This window comes from Puma concolor, chromosome C1 (genome assembly GCF_028749965.1).
Source record: "Puma concolor isolate L17-30 chromosome C1, mPumCon1.1.hap2, whole genome shotgun sequence".
Classification (NCBI taxonomy): Eukaryota; Metazoa; Chordata; class Mammalia; order Carnivora; family Felidae; genus Puma; species Puma concolor.
In genome coordinates, this window is record NC_141674.1 from 35,842,571 (window position 1) to 35,869,525 (window position 26,955).

The window sequence follows — 26,955 nt, forward strand, 5'->3', positions numbered from 1 at the left end:
TTGTAAATATATATTTACAATACTATGCCTATTGAGACCTTTTGTCTTTTGAGAGTTTTTTCCAACATCCAGAACCCTTGTCAGTTATGAGTCATATAAACAATATTGGTAGAAATAAAAAAAATTACTCTGAATCCCGTGACTGCAACAAATCAATACTTTTTATTCCCCCTTGTTTCCTGTCCTTGACTGTGTATCTATTAGACGTTTCACTTGCAAATGACTAAACAATAAAGGAATTGCTCAAGATGAGCTTGAGGCTTGACCTAGCAGCTCAAACTAAATCACCAAGTACCAAGTTTCTTTCATTTACTCTATTCTGCCTACCACTGTGTTGCTTTATCCTCAGGCACCATGTGGTAACCTTAGGGAGTTCCAGGCCCTCCCAGTATGGTAGCAACAGCTGTAGAAGTTCTAGATCCCACATCCTCACACTTCATCAAGCCCTAGCAAACAGGCTCTGATTGGGTTACCCACCCATCCATGAACCAACTTCTATGGAGAGGGAGATAAAGTTCAGATTGACCTGAATTATCAGGATCCACCTACATAGCTGAGAACTGGTGAGAAGTGGTTTCCTTAAAAACAAACACATGTGGGGCACCTGGGTGGCTCAGTAGGTTGAGCGGTTGAACGTCTGACTTCAGCTCACGTCTTGATCTTGCAGCTTGTGAATTTGAGCCCTGTGAACATTGAGCTCACTGCTGTCAGTGCGGAACCCGCTTCAGGTCTTCTGCCCCCTCTCTCTCTGCCCCTTCCCCATTTGCACTCTCTCTCTCGAAAATAAATGAATCTTAAAAAAAAAATGTGCTCTTAGGAAAAAACAGAGAAAGGATGCTAAGCAGCATAAATAATATATGCCTATTACCATGTGCAAGCTTGATTTATCATTGTAATCATGGCCTGGATATGATTTTATATTCTGCTCTTTAAATGTAATCTTTCATAGAATTATATTTCAATATGTTGGGCTGATAGTAAGCATACTTTCAATTAACAATAACCGCGCCTCAGATAAACTCCATTGGCTACGACACTGCCACTGCACAAAGCTTGAGAATAAACATACTTTCAATGCTGTTAGATTTATGCCATTTTTAGTGACTCTGTCGTTTAAACTTGAATGTAAATATTGTTGATACTAATGAAAAAGCTAGTGACAAGTCATTCAAATAATATAAGCATGTAAAATTAAACATTTGTGGAAGCTGGTGTATCATAACAATGATCAAAATATATCTTTGGGGGGCACCTGGGTGGTTCAGTCAGTTGAGCATCCAACTTTGGCTCAGGTCATGATCTCGCTGTCCGTGAGTTCAAGCCCAGCATCAGGCTCTGTGCTGACAGCTTGGAGCCTAGAGCCTGTTTCAGATTCTGTGTCTCCCTCTCTCTCTGCCCCTCTCCCACTCATGCTCTGTCTCTCTGTCAAAAATAAATAAACATTAAAAAAATAATTTAAAAAAGCCGTATCTTTGGTATACAACCCAACACCAAAAAATAATAACAATAATCCAATTAAAATGGGCAGAAAACATGAACAGACATTTCTCTACAGAAGACATACAGATGGCCAACAGACACATGAAAAGGTATTCAATGTCACTTATCATCAGGGAAATGTAAATCAAAATCACCATGAGATATCATCTCCCACCTATCTGAATGGCAAAAATCAAAAACACAAAAAACAGGGGTGCCTGGATGGCTCAGTAAGTAGAGCATGTGACTCTTGATTGCGGGGTCATGAGTTTGAGCTACACTTTTGGGATAGAGTTTACCTAAAAAAAAAAAAAAAAAATTAAAGGGGCACCTGTGTGGTTCAGTTGGTTGAGTGACAGACTCTTGGTTTTGGCTCAGGTCATGATCTCCCAGTTCATGAAATCAAGCCCCGCGTCGGTCTCTGTGCTAATGGCATGGAGTCTGCTTGGGATTCTCTCTCTTCCTCTCTCTCTTTCTCTCTCTGCCCCTTCCCTACTCGTGCTCTCACTCTCAAAATAAACAAATAAACTTTTTCTTTAATTAAAAAAAAACAAAAAACATAAGAAACAAGTGTTGGTGAGGACGTGAAGAAAAAGGAACTCTCTTGCACTGTTGGTAGAATCAAACTGGTGCAGCCACTATGGAAACAATATGGAGGTTCCTCAAAAAATTAAAAATAGAATTACTGGGGCACTTGGGTGGCTCAGTCGGTTAAGCCTCCAACTTCGGCTCAGGTCATGATCTTGAGGTTCATGAGTTTGAGCCCTGAATCGGGCTCTGTGCTTGACAGCTCAGAGCCTAGAGCCTTCTTCGGATCATGTGTCTCCCTTTCTTTCTGTGCCCTTCCCCTGCTCATGCTTTGTCTCTCTCTGTCTCTCAAAAATGAATAAATATTTTTTAAAATTTTAATAAAATTACTATATGATCCAGTAATTACACTACCGGGTATTTACCCAAAGAATACAAAAACACTAATTTGAAAAGATAAGCACCTCTATGTTTACTGCAGCATTATTTACAATAGTCAAATTATGGAAGCAGCCCAAAATGTCCATCAATAGATGAATGAATAAAGAAGATTATGGTATATACATACAATGGAACATTACCCAACCATAAAAAAAGAATGAAATTTTGTCCTTTACAACATGGATGGATATAGAAAGTATAATGCTTAGCAAAATAAGTTAGTCAGAGAAAGACAAATGCCATATGATTTCACTCATATGTGGAATTTAAGAAACAAAACAAAGGAAAAAAAGAGACAAACCAGAAAACAGAACTTTGTTTTTTAAGTAACCTCTACACCCAACATGGGACCCTAACTCATGACCCTGAGATCAAGAGTCACATGCTCCACTGACTAAGCCAGCCAGGCACCCCTAGAAAACAGACTCTTAACTATAGAGAACAAACTGATGGTTACCAGAGGTGGTGGGGGGGGGGGGGGGGAGGGAAGGAATGGGTAAAATAGGTGGAAGGGATTAAGAGTACACTTATCTTGATGAGCACTGAGTAATGTATACAAATGTTGAATCACTATATTGTACACCTGAAACTAATATAAAACTATATGTTAACTCTACTGGAATTTTAAGAAATTAGGGGTGCCTGGGTGGCTCAGTTGGTTCAGCATCCAACTTTGGCTCAGGTCATGATCTTACAGTCTGTGAGTTCGAGTCCCACATCGGGCTCTGTACTGACAACTCGGATTCTGTGTCTCCCTCTCTCTCTGCCCTTCCACCACGCATGCTCTCTCTCTCTCTCTCTCTCTCTCCCTCTCTCTCTCTCTCTCTCAAAAATAATAAAAACATTTTAAATATTGTTAAAAATTTTTAAATAGAAAACAATATCTGCTAAGGCCGAAGAAAAGAAAAAACCACATCTTTGGTATGGCCAAGAGTTTAAGGCCAAGACTTTAAGTGAATATTTATTCACTGATTTATTCGCTTATTCAACAGATGTTCAACAAGTGCTTGTGTGTGCCAGTGTGTCCTAGAATTGTAGGGAATACAAAGATTAATTAAACCTGGTCCCTGAGCTCAAGGAATGTATGATTTTTTTTTAAGGTTCATTTATTTATTTTGAGAGAGAAAGCACGCACATGTGTGTGCCAGGTGGGGCTGGGGGCAGAGAAAGAGGGAGAATCCCAAGCAGGCTCTTTGCTGATGTGGGGCTCAGACCCACGAACCATGAGATCATGACCTGAGCTGAAATCAAGAGCTGGATGCTTAACAGACTGAGTCACCCAGGTGCCCCAAAGAATGTACGGTTTTTATCAGCCTTTTCCCCAAACTGCATTCGGGGTTTTGTAATCTTGTTTTCTATATAATTTACTTTCATGTAGCAAAATTCAATTACAACCTCAAGTTTATATCTCTGATAAGTTTCTTCCCTGGGACAGCCAGGACATTATTTCAATCTTCAGACTGACTCTCAAGCCACAGGACTGCAGTGTCTGACTACAAAACAGATCCCTGCATATCTGTTTATGTGCTTCCAGAACTTATTATCAGAATATAATAATAACTATAAAGGAATATTTGACTAAATAGAGATAGGTACCATATTCCTGGATGTTGGTCCTTCCCCAGTTCTTTCTTTTTTTTTTAATTTGAGAGAGAGGGAGAGCAAGAGCAGGAGAGTGGAAAGAGGTAGAGAGAGAACCTTAAGCAGGCTCCATGCTCAGCAGGGAGTCTGATGTGGGCTTTGATCCCATGACCCTAGGATCATGACCTGAGCTGAAATCAAGAGTCTGACACTCAACTGACTGAGCCACCTAGGCGCCCTCCCAGTTAATGTATTTTTAAGTATAATTCTAATCATCATCAAATTAATTTTTAACTGTAACATGATTTAAAGATAATTTTAATACCTTCTGGAAGAATATAAAATAAAAAATGAGTGAAGATTTCCCCTTCCCAGAAACTTTAAGTGTTTTAAAAACTATAATTAATTAAAATAGTGGTAAATCTCTCAGAAGAATTCCAAATAACATATGTAGAGATTCCACCTCTAGGGTGCCTAGCTTAATTTCTGCTCTCTCCCCTCCAAGGGTCAGCTATACTTACTAACTCTATGAGAGGACAGGGCAGAGAAGGGGGAAAAACAGTGATTTTATAATGGAGAAACTTGCTAACACAACCTTAACCAAGTGATGAAAATTAACATCATCAGTGAAGTCACATGAGTATCATTTACCCCTGATGGGATAGGCAAGCGCACTTGACCTCTGTGATATTCTTTTTTTTTTTTTTTTTTTTTTTTTTTGGGACAGAGAGAGACAGAGCATGAACGGGGGAGGGGCAGAGAGAGAGGGAGACACAGAATCGGAAACAGGCTCCAGGCTCTGAGCCATCAGCCCAGAGCCTGACGCGGGGCTCGAACTCACGGACCGCGAGATCGTGACCTGGCTGAAGTCGGACGCTTAACCGACTGCGCCACCCAGGCGCCCCTGTGATATTCTTTTCAACAGCTCATAAGCCCAGTCTAATTATGAGAAAACATTAGACAAACTCAGATTAGGGGACATTCTACAATATACTTAGGCAGTACATCTCAAGACTATCAGTCATTAGAAGCAAGGAAACACTAAGAAACTACCACAGACCAGAGAGACTAATAGAAGTCATAGAAACTAAATGCCCTGGATTGAAACAGAAAGAGGACATTAATGGGAAAAGTGGATGAAACTCAAAGTCTTGCACCTGGCTAATTATAATGTACCAATGTTAGTTTCTTAGTTTTGACAAATGTATGGTGGTAATTAAAGTAAGATGTTAACAATGGGGGGAAACTGAGTGAGGTGTATACAGGAGCTGTCTTTGTGGTTTTTTTTCAATTAAAAAATTTTTAATGCTTTAATTTATTTTTGAGACAGAGAGAGACAGAACATGAGCAGGAGAGGGGCAGAGAGAGAGGGAGACACAGAATCTGAAGCAGGATCCAGGCTCTGAGCTATCAGCACAGAGCCTGATGCAGGGCTCAAACTCACGGACTGTGAGATCATGACCTGAGCTGAAGTCAGACGCTTAACCGACTGAGCCACCCCGGCACCCCTACAGGAGCTGTCTTTGTAACTTTTCCGTAAATCTAAAATTATTCTAAAATAAAAGTTTATTTTAAAAGATAGCATGGGGGCACCTGGGTGGCTCAATGGGTTAAATGTCTGATTCTTGATTTGGGCTCAGGTCATGATCTCATGGTTTGTGGATTCAAGCCCCATGTCAGCACAAAGCCTGCTTGGGATTCTCCCTCTCTCTCTGTCCCCTCCCCACATGCACTCTCTCTCTCAAAAATAAATAAATAAGTAAATAAACAAATAGCATGATGTAGGCATAATTACATGTAGATAGAGCAATGAGATTGAAGATAATTGCCTAGAAATAGTCTAGGTATATAAGAATATAAGAAAAAGAAGGTGTTATAAATTATGGGTAGTATATATATTATTCAACAAATAAGGTTGGACCACAGTTGTTCAGCAATTTGAAATGAAATGAAATTTGACCCTTACTTCTATTTATTCAACTATGAATAATCTATAAATATTATTGAGCACCACCTACATGCCAGGCATTATGTTAGGTATTAACACTGCCCCTGCTCTCAAGGTGCTTACAATTTAATGGGAAATGAGACATGAAAAAGCAATTAGAAATGTAATTATTGTAAAGGGGAAATTCTGAGTGCTCAAAAAGTGTTCCTAACCTCGTCCAAGGCATCAAGAAGTCTTAGACTCAGGGCATACATTTAGGCTAACATCTGAAGACCAACAGAAATTAGCCAGATATCAAGGGGATAAAGAGTATTCTAGGAAGGGAGAACAACCCAAGTAGAGACCTGAGATGTATGAGATGACCTACAGAGAATGGTTTGTGTGGCAAGAAAAGAAAAAAGCTAAGGAAGTAGGGGGCGCCTAGGTGGCTCAGCTGGTTGAGATCATACTTCAGCTCAGGTCATGATCTTGTGGTTCATGAGTTCGAGCCCCACATCAGGCTGGCTGCTGTCAGCGCAGTCCACTTCAGATCCTTTGTCTCCCTCTTTCTCTGTCCTTCCCTCCACTCTCTCTATGATAAGTAAACATAAGGGACACCTGGGTGGCTCAGTCAGTTAAGCATCCAACTCTTGATCTCAGCTAAGGTCACGATCTCACAGTTTGTGAGTTTGAGCCGCACATAGGGCTCTGCACTGACAGTGTGAAGCCTGCTTGGGATTCTCTCTCTTGCTCTCTCTCCTCTTTCTCTGCCCCTCGCCTGCTCACTCTCTCTCAAAAATAAATATAAATAAATATACAAACATTAAAAAAAAAAGCTGAGGAAATAGTCCTAAAATACCCTAACATTAAACAATGAATGGTGGAGGAAGAGCCAGGCTTAAGGCAGGGATGTATGGGGAGAGATGTACAGGGAATTCCAAAGGAGAATGCAGTATTAAAGCCAAGAACAGAAATTGTAAAATGCTGCTAAAGGTGTCCCTTGGATTTAGCAACATAAGATTATTGGTAATCTTTTTTGGGGGGGAGGGGGCAGGGGAGGAGAGAGAGAGCAAGAGCAGAGGAGAGGGGCAGAGAGAGAGAGAGAGAGAGAGAGAGAGAGAGAGAGAGAGAATCTTAAGCAGGGTCCACGCTTAGTGTGGAGCCTGACCCAGGGCTCAATCCCATGACCCCGGGATCATGAGCTGAACCAAAATCAAGAGTGAGACGCTCAACCCACTGAGCCACCTAGGTGCTCTAAGATTATTGGTAATCTTAGCAAGAGCATTAGAATGATAGGAATGAAAGTCAGATTAAGTGGTTTGAAAAGGGCAAGATATAGGACTTCTGGTTTGAAGATGGCAAAATGATCAGTTACAGCAGTCTCTTAAAAATACACTCCTTTCACCAGACTGAAAAATGCACTGGAAAGGGGGCATAGCATCCTTGAAAGGCTCTGTATTGCCATTCTCTGCAAGAGAGTGGGAAATGCTATCAATGAAATGGGTTCCCTGAATTCAACGTGTGATAAGAGTGATGGAGGCCAAGTGGAGCACTTTAAACTGTTAGAGATAACGTAGGCGTCTCTCTCTCTCTCTCTTTCTCTCTCTCTCTCTGTGGTGTTGGGGGGGGGGCAGTGTGCACTTATGCAAAGATAACCAGAGTGGGGCTCGCTCTCCCTCTCACTCTCCTTCTCTCTCTCTTCCTTGCTCACTCTCCCTCTCGCTCTCCCTCTCTCTCTCTTCCTCTTGAGAGGAAGAGAGAGAGAGGGAGAGCGAGAGGGAAAGCGAGAGAAAGAGGGGACACTTTTACTTGGCAGAAACAATGCACCTTCATTATCTTGTCTCGAGTCTGTGTTGACTCTCCAACTCTCTGTCATAACTTAGACTGTATAGAGACTTTGGTCATATCACCTTTCCATATTTCCTAACCAACTTCCATAGATAGTTAATTCACTACCTTGATAACATCGTGCTGACTGTACCTAATGAACAGGAAATTGCTTAGCAAATACCCTAGAAGCCTTTGTAAGACACCTGCATGCCAGACGGTAGAAAATAAACATTATAAAAATTAAGGAGACTCTTACATTGATGAATTTTCCAGGGGTCTAGTAGTCTGACGCATGTAAAGATATATTCTCCAAGATGAAATGGAGAGTAGAAGAAAAGATGCCATTATTCTCTGAAGTCAGTTTACAGCCAGATATGTGGGAAGACATGAAAGCCATAGTAGCTTCACAGGAAGCTCTTGAACACCACCTGCTTCTATCTCACTACTGCAGACTAAGACAATTGGCTCTCAGGTTTTTGAGAATCATGGCACCCTCTCAGCGCTCTTGAGAATGACTCATTTATTGGTGTTTCAAAGCAATATTTTTGGTAGCACCCCCTGATCTTTGATGGTGGTTTCTTCAACCTTTACTATTCTGCTTGTCCAATGGTTGTATAAGCCCCTAACTCATATATTAAACTTTTCATATCTGGACAACATAGAATAGTTCCTGTTTTCTGATCCAGTCCCATAGAAATCTAAATGTCTAAGTGGTTGTACAAATATACTATGCTATTGACTCTGTGGGTTTCCTCTTTTATGAATTAGCCATTTGTTATTATTTGTCCATTGTTCTGTGGTTGGTATGATGGTTAGTTTTGTATGCCAACTTGACTAGGCTATAGTACCCAGCTTTTAAATCAAACACTAATCTAGATATTGCTCTGAAGATACTTTGTAGATGTGGTTGCCATCTATAATCAGTTGACTTTAAGTAGATTATCCCCATTAATGTGAGTGGGTGTCATCTAATCTGTTGAAAGTCTTTAAAAACAAAATCTGAGGCTTCCCAGAGAAAAAGAAATTCTATCTCAAGACTGCAAGACTGCAGCATCAACTCCTGCCTAAGTTTCCAGCCTGCCTCATATCTCCCCTATTGGTTCTGTGTTTCTGAAGAATCCTAACTGATGCAGATTGATACAGATTCTGGTTTAGAAAATGGAGTGGTTCTGTAACAAATACCTAAAATTGTAGAAGTAGCTTTGGAATCGAGTCATGGGTATAAGCTAGAAAATTTTTTAGGCACATGATAGAAAAGGCCTAGATAGCCTTGAAGAGACTTTTTTGGAAATAATGGAGATTAAGGTGCTTCTGGTGAGGTCTCAGAGGCAATGAGGAACCTGTTACTGGACACTGGAAGAAAAGCAATCCTTGTTGCAAGATGGCAAAGAACTTGGCTGAATTGTGTTTTACTGTTGGGTGGAAAGTAGAAATTGTAAGCAATGAACTTAAACATTTAGTTCAAACAATTTCCAAGAAAAGTATGAAAGGTGTGGCCTGATTTCTCCTTATTGCTTATAGTAAAATGTGAGGGGAAATAGATAAGTTGAGGAAGGAACTATTAAACAAAAAGGAACTTGCACTTGGTGATTTGAAGAATTCTCAGCCTATCCAGATAGCATGCTGTAGAAACAGAGCCAAGAGTGTTGCTGGACAAACTTTTGCTGAGGAGATTAAATTTGTGACTTATGGGTCTAAATCAACCTTCTCAGCATGATCCAGGAATAGAAATGGGTTCTCCAGAAAAAAATCTTTGGAGAACCCTCTTATGTAATGGCATGAATCCCCTTGACATATATGGAAGATCAACACAGTTTTTTGAAAATGGTATATCAGCAGAAACACTGCCAGTTTGGACTGAAGGGGCCAGAGACAGAACTAAATGAAGGAAAGTTGTCAGACTTCAAAGATTCTAACCAGCAGGAAATGAGCTGTATTCAACTACAAATATGTGCTATGCTTCAGGTAAAAGGAAGAATGACTCCAAGGGCAATACTGTAGACACAGACACAGAGGCACAGGCTACAGAGGCTTCCTCCAGCCCAGAGGGCAGATCAAGCCACAAAAAATGATTCTCAGGCCTTGAAACCAAATGGAATTTGCCCTGCTAGGTTTTGAACTTGCTTGAGACTAGTTACTCTTATTCCTTCCATTTTCTCCCTTTCAGAATAGGAGTATCTATCATATGTTTGCCTCACCATTGTATTTCAGAATCAATTTGTTTTCTAGGTTTAGAGGTCCATAGATGGAGAAGAATTTTGTTTCAGGGTGGTCCATACCCCGAATCTCACTTATACCTGATTTAGATTATCTATATTGTGAGATTTGGGATTTAGAGTTGATACTAGAATAAATTAACATTTTGGGGGATTTAGGATAGAATAAAAGTTTTTTGCATGTGGAATAGATATGAATTTGGGGGTTCAGATGGCAGATGGTAGGGGTTTGAATAGTGTCCCACCAGAACTTCAAAATGAGACCTTGCTTAGAAATACAGTCTTTGCGGATGTAAGTAAGTTAAGATTAAATCATACTAGAGTAGGGCGGGCCCCAAATATAATGACTGGTGTCCTAAGAAGCCCATGTTAAGACACAGAGACACAGAGAATAAGGCCATGTGAAGACAGAGGCGGAGACTGGAGTGATGCAGCTACAAGCCAAGAAATGCCAAGGTTTGATGGCAATCACCAGAAGGTAGGAGAGAGGCATGGAATGATTCTCCCTTAGAGCCATTAGAAGGAATCAGTCTTGCTGATGCCTTGATTTTGGACTTCTAGACTCCAGGACTGAGAAAATAAATTTCTGTTTTTCAAGTTATTTGGTTTGTGGTAATCTGTTACAACAGGCCTAGGAAACTAACACAGTCAGTATTTAGGTGTTGATTGGTATGTCTTAATTATATATATTTGGACGTTTCTTCCAACCTGCCACTTAGCTTTTCACTTTGTCTATGAAACCATTGAGGTACGTAATTTTCAACACAAAAGATATAAAATTTTTCATTCATGGTTTGTGCTTTTTGTGTCCTGTTTAAGAAATCCTTCATAACTTGGGGTGCCTGGGTGGCTCAGTTGATTAAGCATCCAACTTCAGCTCAGGTCGTGATCTCACAGTTCATGGGTTCGAGCCCCGCGTCAGGCTCTGTGCTGACAGCTGAGAGCCTGGAGCCTGCTTCCGAGTCTGTGTCTCCCTCTCTCTCTCTGCCCCTCCCCCACTCATGCTCTGTTTCTATCTGTCTCAAAAATAAACATAAAAAATATTTTAAAGAAATCCTTCATAACTTGAAATGATGAAGAAATTCTCCCATATTTGTTTCTAAAAGTTTTTATGAATGGTATGAAGTACGATTGTAATTTTTTTCAATCAATTCCTCCAGCACCATTTAATAAATACCTATTCCTCCTCCATTGGCATGCAATTTTATCTTCAACATTTATCACATTCCATATTTGCAGGATTCTATTTTTGGTCTCTTTCTTCTGTTCCATGGATCATTTGTCTATCTTTACACCTGTAACACATTAATTACTATAATTTTACAGCAGTGGTTCTCACCCAGAAGTTATTTTACCTCTCAGGGGACATTTGGCAATACCTGAAGACATTTTTGGCTGTTATAAACTGGGGGCAGGGGGCATGCTACTGGCATCTAGAGGGTATAAGCTAGAAATGCTGCTAAACATCCTACAATGCACAGTACAGTACCCCCACAACAAAGAATTATCCTGTCCTAAATGGCTCTGTTTTGACAGCCCTGTTTTTTCTTTAAGTATAATTAACATAGACTGTTATATTAGTTGCAGATGTATAATATGATTCAACAACTCTATACATTACTCAGTGCTTATCACAATCAGTGTACTCTTAATCCCCTTTACCTATTTCATCCATCCCCTCAACCACCTCCCTGCTGGCAACTACCAGTTTGTTCTCTGTATTTTAAGAGTCTGTTTTTTTTTTGTTTGCCTCTTTTTTCCTTTGAGTGTTCATTTGTTTTATTTCTTAAATTCCACATATGAGTGAAGTTATATGGTAGTTGTCTTTCTGTGACTGACTTATTCCGCTTAGATTATACCCTCTAGGTCCATCCATGATGTTCCAAATGGCAAGATCTCATTATTTTTTATGGCTGAGTAATATTCCAGCATGCATACATACATACACACACACACACACACACACATATATATATACAGCCCCTGTTCAAATTATTGTAAAATCCAGGTGCACCAGCTGGCTCAGTCAGTCAAGCATGCAACTCTTGATCTCAGGGTTGCAAATTTGAGCCCCAAATTGGGTATAAAATTTACTTAAAAATAAAATCTTTAAAAAACTATTGCAAATTCCAAATAAACTTACACAGTAGAACTTTACTGTGTTTAGGGGTATATAAATGTAGGGCAATAAGTATATAAAAAGGTATATAAGGATTGGACAGCAATGTTCGTGAAAAGACCAACAGTTAAATCCTTTGTTTGGAGAAAATGCTCATCAATTGTGTCTGAATTAATGGCAGAGAATCTGTGATAAAAACCACAGAATGAAAGTTAGCACCATTTAATCTCCCTCCCTCCACCCATCCCAGCTTTTCAGAAGTTTGGAAGGAAGGCCTGCAGGGTCATTAAATTCTCTCTGTGGTAGCAGGATGGATGTGTTAGTCTCAAACCATCCATAATAGATGGATGTCTAGTCTAGCCTTAGAAATCTATTCATATGCTGTTTGCTCCAAAGCTTCCCTCAGCAGTTAAGTGTTTTTAGAATTTTAATGTTTATTAAATCCAAACCTCATCAACTTACTTCCAAAGCCCAGATAATGGCAGGCAAGATCTGTTGTAATTGATTCGTCACCTGTTCTTCCCTTGCCAGGTTCTCATTTTACATGCCAGGCACTTTCCAATGTCAGACTACTTCCTTTCTCTCCTAATTGCCAGACTTTCTTCTATTTAGTCTTACATCACCTCTATCCTTCTCTCCTCCCATTTGTGCCTCTCCTCTCCTTTCCTGGGTGCTTGACTTTCAGTCTCCTTTAGATCCAATTCTTGGAGCACTTCTGATTCTAGCTGCTAGATTTTGCAACTTTTCAGTTACCTGCCTTACTTTTTCTGAACAGTAATGCTTTAGGCATAGGATTAAAATATCTACTTGTGTGTCACTGCAGCTGGCTAAGGGAAACTGATGCCTATTTTGTACACTATTTCGCCTGTGTAGTTCTCTCTCCATTGTGCACTTGTGTCCTGGTCTCCCCCTTCTCACACCTCCTTTTCTCCACTTCATCTCTCTCCTCCAGATATAGGTATATAGGAGAGGTATATTTGTAGCTCTCAGAATGGAAGTTCAAGAGGGTAAAATGGAATGACTTAGGAGCAAGGCAAGGAGAGAGGGCAGGGTCAGTTGAGGGCATGTATAGAACAGGTGGGAGGCAAGATTCAGAAAGGAAACGTGGCCCCATTGAAGAGGATTCATCCCGGGAGTCACATGGAAGAAGCACCATTAACCCTGATCCTTATTCTCCCCAGGGCAGTGGTTTTTTTTTGTCCTACCTTAGGTGAATTCACCTCAGATGAATTTCACTCCAAGTCTCAGGAAGGAGTGATTGAACCAGAGTCATCTGTTTTTCTCACAGATAAAGGTGGCAGGTCTGTCACTTCTGAAGAGAAGGTCTCAGGAGAAGAGCTGGGCTCCTCTAGTTTCTATCCTGCCCTAATCTTGCAGCATCATCTTGGCTGTATCTGGAAGTGGGAGATAAGAATACTGTTTCTTATCTGTAATACACTGGCTCTTTGCCTATAGACCTATTTAGATTATAATCTCCTAGAACCACATTAAGCAATGCTACATAGAAAAAAGCATAAACTGTTGTATCAGATAGACATAGGTGCAATTTTCAGCTCTGCCACTCACCAGCCATATGACTTGGAGCAAGTCAGTTAGTCTCTCCAAGCCTCAGTTTTCTCATGAGGATTAAAGTACCTATGGGGCACCTGGGTGGCTCAGCTGGTTGAGAATCCGACTCTTGGTTCTGGCTCAGGTCATCATCCCTGGATCATGGGATGAAGCCCCACATTAGATTGCTTAGGATTCTCTCCCTCTGTCCTTCTCCCCTGCTCTCTCGCTCTCTCTCTCTCTCTCTCTCTCAAATAAAAATAATTTCACTACATTTCATAACACTATGAGGGCTGAGACTGTGCCAATTTGCCCCCGTTTGTAGTTCAGTACCTGGCACAGAGTATGCCCTCAATAAATATTAGTTACAACTGAATGAATGAGTAGGCACCTACCAAACTGTAGCCAGATATCTCTTTGTCCAGGCTGATTCTGGCTGATGGTAATGATACTGTGCCCTGACACAGTCCAAGAAAAAAAAAAAATCACTACATCAAGGGGCACCTAGGTGGCTCAGTCGGTTAAGCGGCTGACTTAGCTCAGGTCATGGTCTCATGGTTTCTGAGTTCAAGGCCCGCATCAGGTTCTGTGCTGACAGCTCAGAGCCTGAAGCCTGCTTCGGATTCTGTATCTCCCTCTCTCTCTGCCCCTCTCCCCCGTGCTCTCTCTCCCACCACCGCCTCTCTTTCTCAAAAATAAATAAACATTAAAAAATTCACTACATCAAATCCAGAGATAGTGGCACGCTAGTCTAATGTGCCTAGGGGATTACATCATGTCCCACGGGGTAAAAGAGGCTTGTGTGAAAAGCAACTTTCAATAGTATTGATTATGCCCACTGAGGAGTTTAATATAGTGCTTCTTAAACCTTAATGTGCCTCTGAATCACCTGGGGATCTTGTTAAAAAGCAGGCTCTGTCTGTGCCATCTCTCCATGCTGTCATAATGGTGCATATCAGTGTCCTGACTGATGCTGTCAAGAATATCAACAATGCCGAAGAGAGGCAAACACTAGGTTCTTATCAGGCCATGCTCCGAAGTCATTGTCCAGTTTCTAATTGTAATGCTGAAACATGGTTACATTGATGAATTTGAAACCATTGGTGATCACAGAGCTGGGAAAGTTGTTATGAACCTCATGAGCAGGTTAAACAAGTATGGAGTAATCAGCCCCATATTTGATATGCAACTCAAAGATCTAGGAAAATGGTAGAATAACCTGCTCCTATCCCCTTGATTTGGCTTCATTATATTGACAGCTAGTGTCATGGACCATAAAAAGGCAAGACGAAAAAGGAGAAGAGGGGAAATCCTGGGTTTCTTTTCCTAGGGATGTAATACATACATGCAAATAAATGACTCAATGGATTTTTTTAAAAAAATCAGATTTTGATTCAATAGTTCCAAGTGGAGGCCGGACAAGCTCCCTGGTGATACTGAGACTCCTGGCTTAGGGGCCTCATTTTGAGTAACAGGAGTCTACCACAGGAGTCAACAAACTTTTTCTGTAAAGGACCAAATAGTAAATACTGTAGCTTTGTGAAATGTATATTTTCTGCTGCTACTGCAGAACTCTGCTGGTGTAGAACAAGAGCAGCCATAGACAACATGAAACAAATGGGTGTGGTTGTGTTCCAATAAAACTGTATTTACAAAAACTAGGCCTATGGGCTGTAATTTGCCTACAGCCGGTCTAATATAGTTAAGATCAATATATCATTCTTATAATAAACATCAGTGAGCTTGTCTCCTAAGCTCCCAGTAATTCCCACATACATGACAATTTGCCCTTCCTACAGATCCACCTCCCTTTACCGACAATCTACATGATTCCAGGAGCAGAGCACCCACCGCCAGGTTCCCACAACAGGACTGACTCCAGACTCCAGCTGATTGGTACAGAGTAGGTAGTGGCATGATTCACATCCTATTCTACAAAATGTTATGCTCCATGGGTGCATTTTGAATAGAAAACAGGATGAATGGCAACCTCTAGAGTTGTCCAACTTAATTGAACTCGGCACTTGACTGAAGTAGGCTACTCATAGTCTTTCCTCAAGATTCTGGAATTAAATCTAGGAGATCCCTACTTCAGTCTTCTGTCCTCTTTTGTTTTTAATCTTTTTAATGTTTATTTATTTTTGAGACAGAGAGACACAGAGTGTGAGTGGGAAAGGGTCAAAGAAAGAGGGAGACAAAGAATCCAAAGCAGGCTCCAGGCTTTGAGCTATCAGCACAGTGCCCAATGTGGGGCTTGAACTCATGAACGGTGAGATCAGACCTGAGCCAAAGTTGGACGCTTAACTGACTGAGCCACCCAGGTGCCCCTAAATTTTTTTTAAGTTTATTTATTTTGAGAGAGAGACAGAGAGAGCAAGAGGGGGAGGGGCAAAGAGAGAGGGAGAGACAGAATCCCAAGCAGGCTCCACACTGCCAGTGCGGAGTCCAATGTGGGGTCTGAACCCACAAAATGTGATATCATGACCTGAGCCAACATCAAGAGTAGGACACTTAACCAACTGAGCCACCTGGGCATCCCAGTCTTTTGTCCTCTTAAAGGGAGGGTATATAAGTGGAGATGGAATCCTTTTTTTAACCCTCTTGATTGGGATGCAGAGAAAGTTAGTAGTGAGAAGGAACGAAGCAGATATTCAGAGAAACGATGGTGAGAGGGCTTCCTGGGTTCTCTGTAGCACTGCAGTCCTTGGCTCCAGGACATTTCTGAGGCCCAGAGGCATCCTTGACCTTGGGTTCTATGAGAGGACCTGTATCCTTATATAAATTCATTTTGCTTTTGCTTAAATCCAGTAGAATTCTGTCACATTCAGTAGAATGCATTCAGTAGAATGCAAACCGCAGTCTAATAGCATTAACTAACCACAAAAGAGTACTTCAATAAAATTCAAAGTTGGTAGGATTTTTTTTTTTAAATCAATGTACAGACTATTTCAGGAGCACACATTTTTGTTTGAAACTGGAGTTCCCGGACAAGAAAGTATGTGAAATTTCATAAATATTAAAGTACATCTGTATCCTAATGATCTATATAGTAATAAATAATTTTGTCAGCTGTACAGTAATTCTCAGCCCCTTGCTTCAGGTAAAGTTCAGTGGCAGAGGAAAAAAAAACAACAACTATTCCTTGGGGGGCAGAAAGGGATTTATTGCAAGGTATCAAATGGCTTACAATATTGTTAGATGGGCTAAAGAAACTCTAGGCTGATCTTCCAGGAGCAGTTTCTAAGCCAGACCATAGAACTGGGCTATGAAGGAAGCTGCTGTTCCTGCCAAGAACAGGAAGCTACCTGCTGAATCAGAAAGTAGCCACTAGTAGTCACAAGCTCTGGAATCATGCCACCTTTTCCATATCAGGAAGCTACCTGCCAAATGAAGGAACTATCACCTCTGCTTCCAGGTCTAAACCAAACTGCTTGCCTCTAAACCACCAGGATCAGCAAGATAGATGCCTCAAATTTTCCCTTTCTTTCCCCTCTTAACTCAGTTCATTTTCAGGTCCCAGGTGAATGCATTTGATTGAAGAAACCCATATCTTATCCAAAACCCTAGCAACAAAGGAGTCTGGAAAATGTCGTCCTAAGCTTTTCAGTTTTCAGCATTCCAGGAAGACACGCTATAATGAGACTAGAACAGATGTTGAGTGAGCCAGTCCACAGAATCAGTCACACCTCTAATTGACCACACAGTTGTAAAACAAAAATTATATTTTTGTGAAGAAAATTTAAACATGAGCAAACAAACAATAACACAGTAGTTCACTCCATTTGTCAGACTGATGCTAGCATAATTCAGACTTTCCCTATTTTTGCCAGATAATGTTACTTATGCATTTATTCCTATTTAGGCATCTGGAAAATCTTTTAACATCTGAATGATTATGATGAGTAAACAGATTTATTCACTCATTCATTTATTCAACAAATATGTTTTGAATGCCTGCTAAGTGCCAGGCATTGCTTCTGTGCTGCAGCTACAACAGGGAACAAAGGATGTTATATTCTCCAGGTCAGGATTCCCTGTGAAAATTTCCTCCATCCTCTGTGAGGCTGAAGGATTCAGCAGGTTCTGTTGACCGAGGTAAAGACAAAGCAATTGCACTGGGGGGTGACCCTTCAATATTTGGCCTTTTAAACCCAAAAGGTGCAAACATTTGGTCAAAGGATGCAACAACATATAAGCCAAGTATATTGACTTAAAAATTGGGTAAAAATCTAGATTTAAGATATATATATTTTTTTTAAAAAACTTCTCGTGACCAAAATTCCACCATTATTTGATGATCCTTAATAATTTTATCTCATCTGTTTTACTCTTATGCCAACTAATCTTTGGTAGTATGTAGTGAAAGAGCAAATATAATTAATCTTTCCTTGGACTAAAATTACTCAGTTAAACACAGTTGTTCAAGGGTCAGATAGTTTTGTTGACTTTTTCATCCATATGGATGAAAAATTCTATAAAGTAAAACACAGAGAAAAGTCAAAACAAAGTTTCAGACACCTGTTAGTAACATGACTAATATAATTACTGATTGATGCCAAATTAAAAAGCAAATAAAGGAAACAAAGTAGTATTCATGAATTTGCTGATTCATTCAGTAAATAAGTATTTATTGAAAACCTATCATAGTAGTTATCTAGCATGCAGAGGGGCATTGGGTGGCCCAAGGCATGTCCCATCAGGTTCACATGGAACAGCCTCTTGGACCAAGAGCTCAATTTGTAGAGCCTAATGTGGGGTTTGATTCCATGACCTTGAGATCATGACCTGAGCTGAAATCAAGAGTTGGATGCTTAAATGACTGAACCACCCAGGAGCCCCCAAAACATTTTATACTCAGAACGTAAATTACAAAATCACCAACTTAAATTATTTTAAAATACAGTAAAACCTTGGGTTGCAAGTAACTTGTTCTGTGAGTGTTCCACAAGACCAGAGCATTTCTAATAAATTTTAACTTGATAAGTGAGCGATTTCTCACTTAGTAGTACGTGACGCTGAACGTCACATGATCACAACTGAGCCAATGGCCCAAATTCGCTTTGATATACCAGTGCTTTGGATTACAAGCATGTTTCCAGAACAAATTATGCTCACAAACCAAGGTTTTACTGTATTAAAAAATGGAGCTGATAAGTTGCTGAACCTTAAGAACAAAGTTTTGTTTGCCACTTGGTAAAAGCAGCCAAAACTCACAAATAAAAGATGATGTCAACTTAGTAAAATAGGTATAATTCAACTATCACCTTGAGTCTCCCAGTCTGCTGGGGTTACTTTTTAATATCCAAATAAAAATTACTCAAGACACTGTCACAAGGAATGCAGAAGTTTATGCCCTCCCAGTGTTTTGTACATCCTTTGGGAAGGACCCATGTTTTCCTTCTCACTCATTCTCCTGTTCTCCAGCTCACAATGATTTCTTTTGCCCAAGGCTCTTCCTAAGACCTAGCCTTCCCATCTTTTCAGTGCTTCTCCTCACTGCTCTACTCTCTCCAAGTTGCCCAGGCCTATTGCCCTAGCTGCTCCAAAACTCTAAATTCCTCTCATTTCTTGCTTTCTTTGGCAGATCAGTTCTGCTCTCTCCAGTCCTCCTCTCCCCTACCCATTCCTCATCCCTCCTAAAACTCATACATTGTTTTCCTCAGCAATAAGAACCATCTATGTGTGCCATGAATGCTGTTCCCATCCTGAAAGTGAAAATGAGTCATGACTTTTTTCTGAAGAGCAATTTTTCCCAGGACACAGAGAATATTATTCCTTTAACATCAACATTGGCCTTTCCTCTGTCCCTCAGCATATACTGTTCCCTCTGCCTGAAACCATACCCCGCCCCCCCCCCACACACACACACTCCTCCCAATCCCTCTCATGGCCCATAAATTCTATACAACTTCAAATCTCACTCAGGAATCATTATGTCCAGCACCTGGTATGTGATTGCTGACTAAATAAATACATTAATTATTTCTTCTCAACTGTCAAATACAAATCACATTCATTTCCAGAAAAGATCTTCGGGAAAAACAGACCAAAATTTACTCAGATTTAATCTAATCAATCTTATATTATCAGCTTCCATGGCCATCAGTTTCTGATTTTTCTGCTTTGTCTCTAAAATTTGTATTGGCTCCTCCAGGTTGAAGATTAGCCAAGACTAGAACATGCTTCTCTCTCCTTACTCCTTCCTTATATTAATTTACTCCTGTAATTGATGTATTTCCAGATGGATCATGCTGCTTGTCAGAAACCCAGCTGCTTCCCGGTGGTCTTCTTTAAAAGACCTTTCTGGCATCTTGTCATTTGGTCAACATTTTAGGTTTGCATTTCTGCTTCTGCAAGTGGAATAACTGCAGCAGGGGCTATTGGCTAACACAGTGCTTTCAGTTTCTTAAACATTTATTCTTTAGATTGTTTAGAAAAGGGCTGCTTTCATACTGTAAGAAGCAAATTAGAGAAAAGAGTGCACACATTAATTCAGATTCAGTCTTAAGGTGGGGACAGATAATAATATGGCAATGATGTTATAATAATTATTTATTGTGTTGTTGGTTCTATTTACCCAGAAAATTCTTATATACATTACAGGTTAGCAAATCAAATACTTCATCAGCCTCAATCTTCTGCAAAATGTCGTATCAATAACCTGTAATATCTTGGGTGTTCTGTTGTCACCCTTTCAATACATTACAAATGGAAAAGATATCTATTATCAATAAGTTTACTATTTCCTGTTCCCGAAAACACTATTTGTACCACCAGAGAGATTCTTGCCTTTTTTCTTACACAGATTTTATTATCTAGTCATAATCTGACTATAAAAGAGGCTTGTTCAAACTTGACTATTGAGCAAACAGGAGAGTAATGCAAGGTAATGATTACTACATGGGCTTTGAAATCAACATCTACATACTGGCTCTGTGATTTTAGATGAATCATTTTAATTCTATGAACTCTAGGATGCTATATTATAAAATGGAGGGGCAGCATATTGACTACTTCAATTAATGACTGTAAGAATCAAATGAGATTAAACTTGTGGCATAGTAAGCATAGAGCCTGAAATACAGCAAGTGCTTCAACAGGAGTCACTACTGTTGTTGTTGTTGTTGTTGAGCCCTGTCATGCAATTTTATTAACTGTATGATATTTTTTCCAATTTTATTGAGGAATAATTGACATATATCTCTGTATAAGTTTAGGGCTACAGCATGATGGTTTGATTTATGTACATCATGAAATGATTACTAACATACATCTTCTCATATTATTGTGGTGCTTTTAGAATCTGAAAAATTCTATTCCCCTCAAGGTTCCTTTTCAGTTTTGATCAGTGTCCAAGGAAAACGTATAAGTAGTAAGTATCCTATTTTCATTCATGATTTGTTCATAAAATCTTGCATCAAAGTCAAATGTATGAAAATTTAACTTTATCAAAGAAGGGAAAGGAGCTCTATTCTCAATAAGCAAATATATATGCAGATATACTTTTTCCCCCTTAAAACGAACACAAAAAAAGGGGCACCTGGGTGGCTCAGTCGGTTAAGAGTCTGACTCTTGACTTCGATTCAGGTCATGATCTCAGGGTTGTGAGATTGAGCCATGCATAAGGCTACACGCTGAGCATGGAGCCTGCTTAAGATATTCTCTCTCTCTCTCCCCCCACCCCCCCACTGGCACTCTCTCTCTCTCTCTAAAATAAAATAAAATAAGACACAAAATAAACCAAGTTAACACTAATGGACATCCAAATGAAAATAAAGAGTTAGCACTTTCAGGTTAACCATTTGGTAGCCATCCCAACTGCAATGTGTTTATAAGATATATACATTTGATCACCACTATCAGCAATTTCATCTTTCCATTTTCTTTTTTTTTTTAATTTTTTTTAATGTTTATTTATTTTTGAGACAGAGAGAGACAGAGCATGAACAGGGGAGGGGCAGAGAGAGAGGGAGACACAGAATCTGAAACGGGCTCCAGGCTCTGAGCTGTCAGCACAGAGCCTGACGTGGGGCTCGAACTCACAGACCGTGAGATCATGACCTGAGCCGAAGTCGGTCGCTTAACCGACTGAGCCACCCAGGCACCCCTCATTTTTCCATTTTCAATTTATTTATGTAAAATATCAGTAAAATGCACAAAATATTTAAAGTTGGACTAATAGTGCTGCACCTACAAACACAGCAAAATCAAACTGTTGCTTGCCACAATGTAACAGATCAATATGTTCACTTATCAGCAGATGTGCAAAATGTTTTATTTAGAGGTATAAGCTTAATGTATAAAAGTACAGGTTGTAGGTAACCCAAGAACTACACCTACTGCTCTTTTGACAATTTTTCTTTCTTTTTTTTTAATGTTTATTTATGTATTTTGAGAGACAGCACGCATGGGGGAAGAGCAGAGAGAGGAAGAGAGAGAGAGAATCCCAAGCAGCTTCCACACTGCCAACGCAGAGCCCAACACAGGGCTGGATCCCACGAACTCAGAGATCATGACCCGAGCCTAAATCAAGAGTAGGTTGCTTAACCAAATGAGCCACCCAGGCACCCTAACAATTTTTCTAAAGTTAATGCCATTAATACTTTTTGTAACAATCATTCACCTGAGAATGTTAATAAGCAACTCTTTTTTTTTTTTTAATATTTGTTTATTTTTGAGAGAAAGAGAGACAGAGTGCGAGCGGGGAAGGGAGGGCAGAGAGCCTGACACGGGGGCTCAAATCACCAACTGCGATATCATGACCTGAGACAAAATCAGACAGACACTTAACCACTTAACCCACTGAGCCACCCAGGCACCCCAGTGGGCAACTCTTTTTAATGATGGTGACATAAGGGAGCAGAGGAGACTTCTGGGCAGAAAATACTGGGAAGTAACCCATTCTACCTTTTCATTAGGCTAGCTACTTCTAGGTGATATATGTTAGTAAGGCTAGTTAATTTCTTGGGTATGAGCCCACTGCTCATGGACAGAATACCATGACAGTGAATAAAGCATTCTCAAGAAAGTTTACAGATGTGGAGCTGAGAGAACATTACAGGCAGGGTTGGAAAATCCATATCCATAAAATGTTTATTCCCCTGAGGATGAATTTATGACCTCTCCATGATGGAAGAGATATAATGTATTCAGCTTGCTATCAAGTAGCTGGCTTTTCCCCCTAGGCAATGCTGCCATATTGAGGACTCAGTGTTAACGTCATGTTAGCAGGTTAGGTACTCAAAAGCAGCAGTAGTCAAGTCAGCTTCCTTAAGGGGCAGTCCATGTTTTTGAGCCCATGAAGACTTTTCATCCCTACTATCATAGCCACATTTTCCATGAGTTCATTAAACATGGACTGGGGTGAGGGGCGCCTGGGTGGCTCAGTCGGTTAAGCGGCTAACTTTGGCTCAGGTCATGACTCGTAGTCCGTGAGTTCGAGCCCCGCATCAGGCTCTGTGCTGACAGCTCAGAGCCTGTTTCAGATTCTGTGTCTCTTTCTCTCTGACCCTCCCCCATTCATGCTCTGTCTCTCCCTGTCTCAAAAATAAATAAACGTTAAAAAAAAAAAACAAAAAAAAAAAAACATGGACTGGGGTGGATGATGAAAGGTCATATATTTGCTCAAAAATCCTAGAGGTCTATGGGGCGCCTGGGTGGCGCAGTCGGTTAAGCGTCCGACTTCAGCCGGGTCACGATCTCGCGGTCCGTGAGTTCGAGCCCCGCGTCGGGCTCTGGGCTGATGGCTCAGAGCCTGGAGCCTGTTTCCGATTCTGTGTCTCCCTCTCTCTCTGCCCCTCCCCCGTTCATGCTCTGTCTCTCTCTGTCCCAAAAATAAATAAACGTTGAAAAAAAAAATTAAAAAAAAAAAATCCTAGAGGTCTATACTGTGATTCTCCTACTGGTGCTTACCTAACATTTTATTCACCATTGTTATTTGCTGGAGACCCTTGAGTGTCATTAGATCTGCTGGATCATAAGGACCAAATAGAAGAGCATCTTACTTTACAGCCTGGACATGTTGCAGAGCCTTTTCTTGCTCTGTTCCTCATTTTAAAATGGCAGCCTTATGAGTGATTCCTTAGATGATTCCAACTCAAAACATGGTATATATTACCTCCAAAATCCAAAAAGGTCTACCAATCATTGTAACTCTTTTGTCATGGTAGGCTATCCATCAACTCTTCTGTCACCTTGGAAAGGATAACTCAGCATGCTTCAGTCTACTGGATTCCCAGAAACTTCATTGAGGTCGCAGACCCCTATGATTTTTCTCACACTTCATGTTTATATATATCTTATAGGCTTCCAAATTAACTGCTAGTTTCTTATCCTCAGATCCAATCAGCATAATATCATCAACATAATGGACAAGAATGATGGTTTGTGGAATATCAAGACATTCAAGATCTCTGCTGACTAGGATATGGCAGAGATTGAGAGCTGACATAGCACTGAGACAGACAGTAAACGTGTACTATTGACAATGCCAGGTAAAAGTAAGCCACTATGGTTGTTCTTACAACTTGGTATGGAGAAAAAAAGCATTAGTCATATAACACATGCTAGGGGCTCTTGATATATTCCAGTAAAACATCTCTTTTATAAAAGGACATGTAATTGAAGTCACACCCTAATTAAGTTTATTGAAATCTACAGTCATTCTCCAATGTCTATTCTACTTTTTCCCCAGCCAATGAGTGAATCAAATGCGGATATGCTAGATACCACCATTCTTTTTTTTTTTTTTTTTTAATTTTTTTTTTTCAACGTTTATTTATTTTTGGGACAGAGAGAGACAGAGCATGAACGGGGGAGGGGCAGAGAGAGAGGGAGACACAGAATCGGAAACAGGCTCCAGGCTCTGAGCCATCAGCCCAGAGCCCGACGCGGGGCTCGAACTCACGGACCGCGAGATCGTGACCTGGCTGAAGTCGGACGCTTAACCGACTGCGCCACCCAGGCGCCCCTAGATACCACCATTCTTACATGTTTCAAGTATTTGATGTTGCACTAATCTCTGTATTTCCCCCTAAAATTCAGCATTGCTTCTGATTTACTATCTTGGCAGAAAGAGGAAGTTCCAGGGGCTTCTTAATGACCTCATCCCATGGATTAGGGCGCCAATGCTCCCTAATATATATATATATATATATATATATATATATATGGATTTATTTCTGGGCTCTCAATTCTATCACATTGATGTCTATCCTTATATTAATAGTCTTTTTTTTTTCAATGTTTATTTATTTTTGAGACAGAGACAGAGCATGAACAGGGGAGGGGCAGAGAGAGAGGGAGACACAGAATCCGAAGCAGGCTCCAGGCTCTGAGCTGTCAGCACAGAGCCCGATGTGGGGCTCGAACCTGAACCGTGAAATCATGACCTGAGCCAAAGTCGGACATATTAACAGACTTAGCCACCAAGGCGCCCCTAATAGTCTTTGTTTTCTTACCAGTAGATCATTGTGATTAAGAATGAGCCCTGAGGGGCGCCTGGGTGGCGCAGTCGGTTGGGCGTCAGACTTCAGCCAGGTCACGATCTCGCGGTCTGGGAGTTCGAGCCCCGCGTCGGACTCTGGGCTGATGGCTCGGAGCCTGGAGGCTGCTTCCGATTCTGTGTCTCCCTCTCTCTCTGCCCCTCCCCCGTTCATGCTCTGTCTCTCTCTGTCCCAAAAATAAATAAAAAACGTTGAAAAAAAATTATAAAAAAAGAATGAGCCCTGAGGGGCATCTGGGTGGCTCAGTCGATTAAGCATCTGACTTTGGCTCCAGTTTTGATCTCAGGGTTCATGGGTTCAAGCTCTGTGTGAGGCTCTGTGCTGACAGCTCAGAGCCTGGAGTCTGCTTTAGATTCTGTGTCTTCCTCTCTCTCTGCCTCTCTCTGTCTCTTTCAAAAATGAATAAACTTTCAAAAAATTAAAAAAAAAAAAAAGAATGAGCTCTGGGTTCAAAAATGCTGAATTCAAATCCTGGCTCTACTATTTATTTATGGTACAACTTTAGGCAATTACTTAACCTCTCAGAACCTCAATTTTCACATCTGTAAATAGAGATATTAAGAGTATCTATTACCAGGGAAGGCTGTTAATAAAACTAGGATAGTGTGCATAAAGCAATATCTGAAATATAATTAGTACTCAATAAATATTGTTATTATACAGTATGTGTCAGGCAGGAGCAGGCAAAAAGACCCACCATTTCTCCAGAAACATTGAAAGGAGCTATGTAATAGGTGTGGTACTTCAGCTTGTTCAGATTGAGCACCTGATACACATAATAAACTACAGAAGATGCCAAAATGAGTAAGGTATAGCCTGAGTCTCTTTCTACTTTTGTTGAAATTATTGATGGCTTAGCATTTAGTCCACAAAATGTGTCCAAAAGGAACTCAGAGGCTGCTGCATCTAGGTGAGATGGTACATGAAGATAAGTGATTCCTACAGATTCTGTTTTGGGGTCAGACCTACAAGGCTGACACTCAAAATGGCCTCAGGCTGCTTAACATTGGTCAGTCCAGTCATGTGATACAAGTGCAACTCCAACCACAAGGTAGGCATCATAGGCTGGATTCCCCAGAAAGTACAACCTCATGTTCACATGCAGATAGTTTACTTTAGGAGGTAATCCAAGGGACCAAAGTAGAGGACTAGTGAGAGGGAAACACAAAAGAAGGAAAGCTAATTCAAGAGGGCATACCTGAGTTGATCACAGCTATGGAAACTGGGGCTTGATCTTGTTGGAACATTCTGAAGAGCTGTGAAAAACCACTTCAAAATTGTCTGCCCATATGCCAGAGGAGGGAGCATTTATCCTTCAACTCCCCTCTCCTTTTGGTCAAGGGTTGTCTCATGATGTGGTAAACCCTCACACTTCCCAGAGCACCAATATGAATGCCAGGTGGTTCTTACAGAACCTCTGAGACAGCAAGTAAGATATATGGAGAAGCCGAGATGAGGTGCTGTCACATGACATTTGTGTGAATGAAGCTGGTTCCCTGCAATGGTGGTGTCAAAGGAGGGCCTAGAAGGTATGAAGAAAGTACAGGAGATAGCCAGTATGGTGAGTAAAGCAGCTATTGGCTGGCCTTCAACACAGGATTTATTGTTGTCTTTTCCTGGTGGTTGACATCATCTACTGGCAGGAGCAAGGAGCTGAGATTAGAGTCCTAGGGGAACAACACATCTCTGTTCTTTATCTCTTGCTGAGCTCTTCCCCAAATTGGGAACCAAGTACATGCCTTCCCCTAATTACAAAGGCTGGTGATTTAAAACAGCTAAGGA

General features: G+C 40.6%; 2 long non-coding RNA genes and 2 pseudogenes across 3 annotated transcripts in view; 2 read left to right on the forward strand and 2 right to left on the reverse strand.

Moving 5' to 3' along the window:
* LOC147577981 (uncharacterized) overlaps positions 1-15,685 on the forward strand; it is a 50,948-nt gene extending 35,263 nt beyond the window's left edge. The window contains exon 3 of the long non-coding RNA XR_015254667.1: positions 15,469-15,685. This is a non-coding gene — a long non-coding RNA (uncharacterized LOC147577981). The remainder of the gene's footprint in view (positions 1-15,468) is intronic.
* LOC147577982 (uncharacterized) overlaps positions 1-26,955 on the reverse strand; it is a 39,992-nt gene that overhangs the window by 5,188 nt on the left and 7,849 nt on the right. Inside the window, exon 2 of one of the 2 annotated variants that reach the window (XR_015254666.1) lies at positions 13,327-13,515. The exons of the other annotated variant lie outside the window; for it this stretch is intronic. This is a non-coding gene — a long non-coding RNA (uncharacterized LOC147577982). The remainder of the gene's footprint in view (positions 1-13,326; positions 13,516-26,955) is intronic. 2 annotated transcript variants of the gene reach the window in all.
* On the reverse strand, positions 929-1,054 carry LOC112849005 (U4 spliceosomal RNA; annotated as a pseudogene).
* LOC112863479 (small ribosomal subunit protein uS8 pseudogene) lies at positions 14,615-15,024 on the forward strand (annotated as a pseudogene).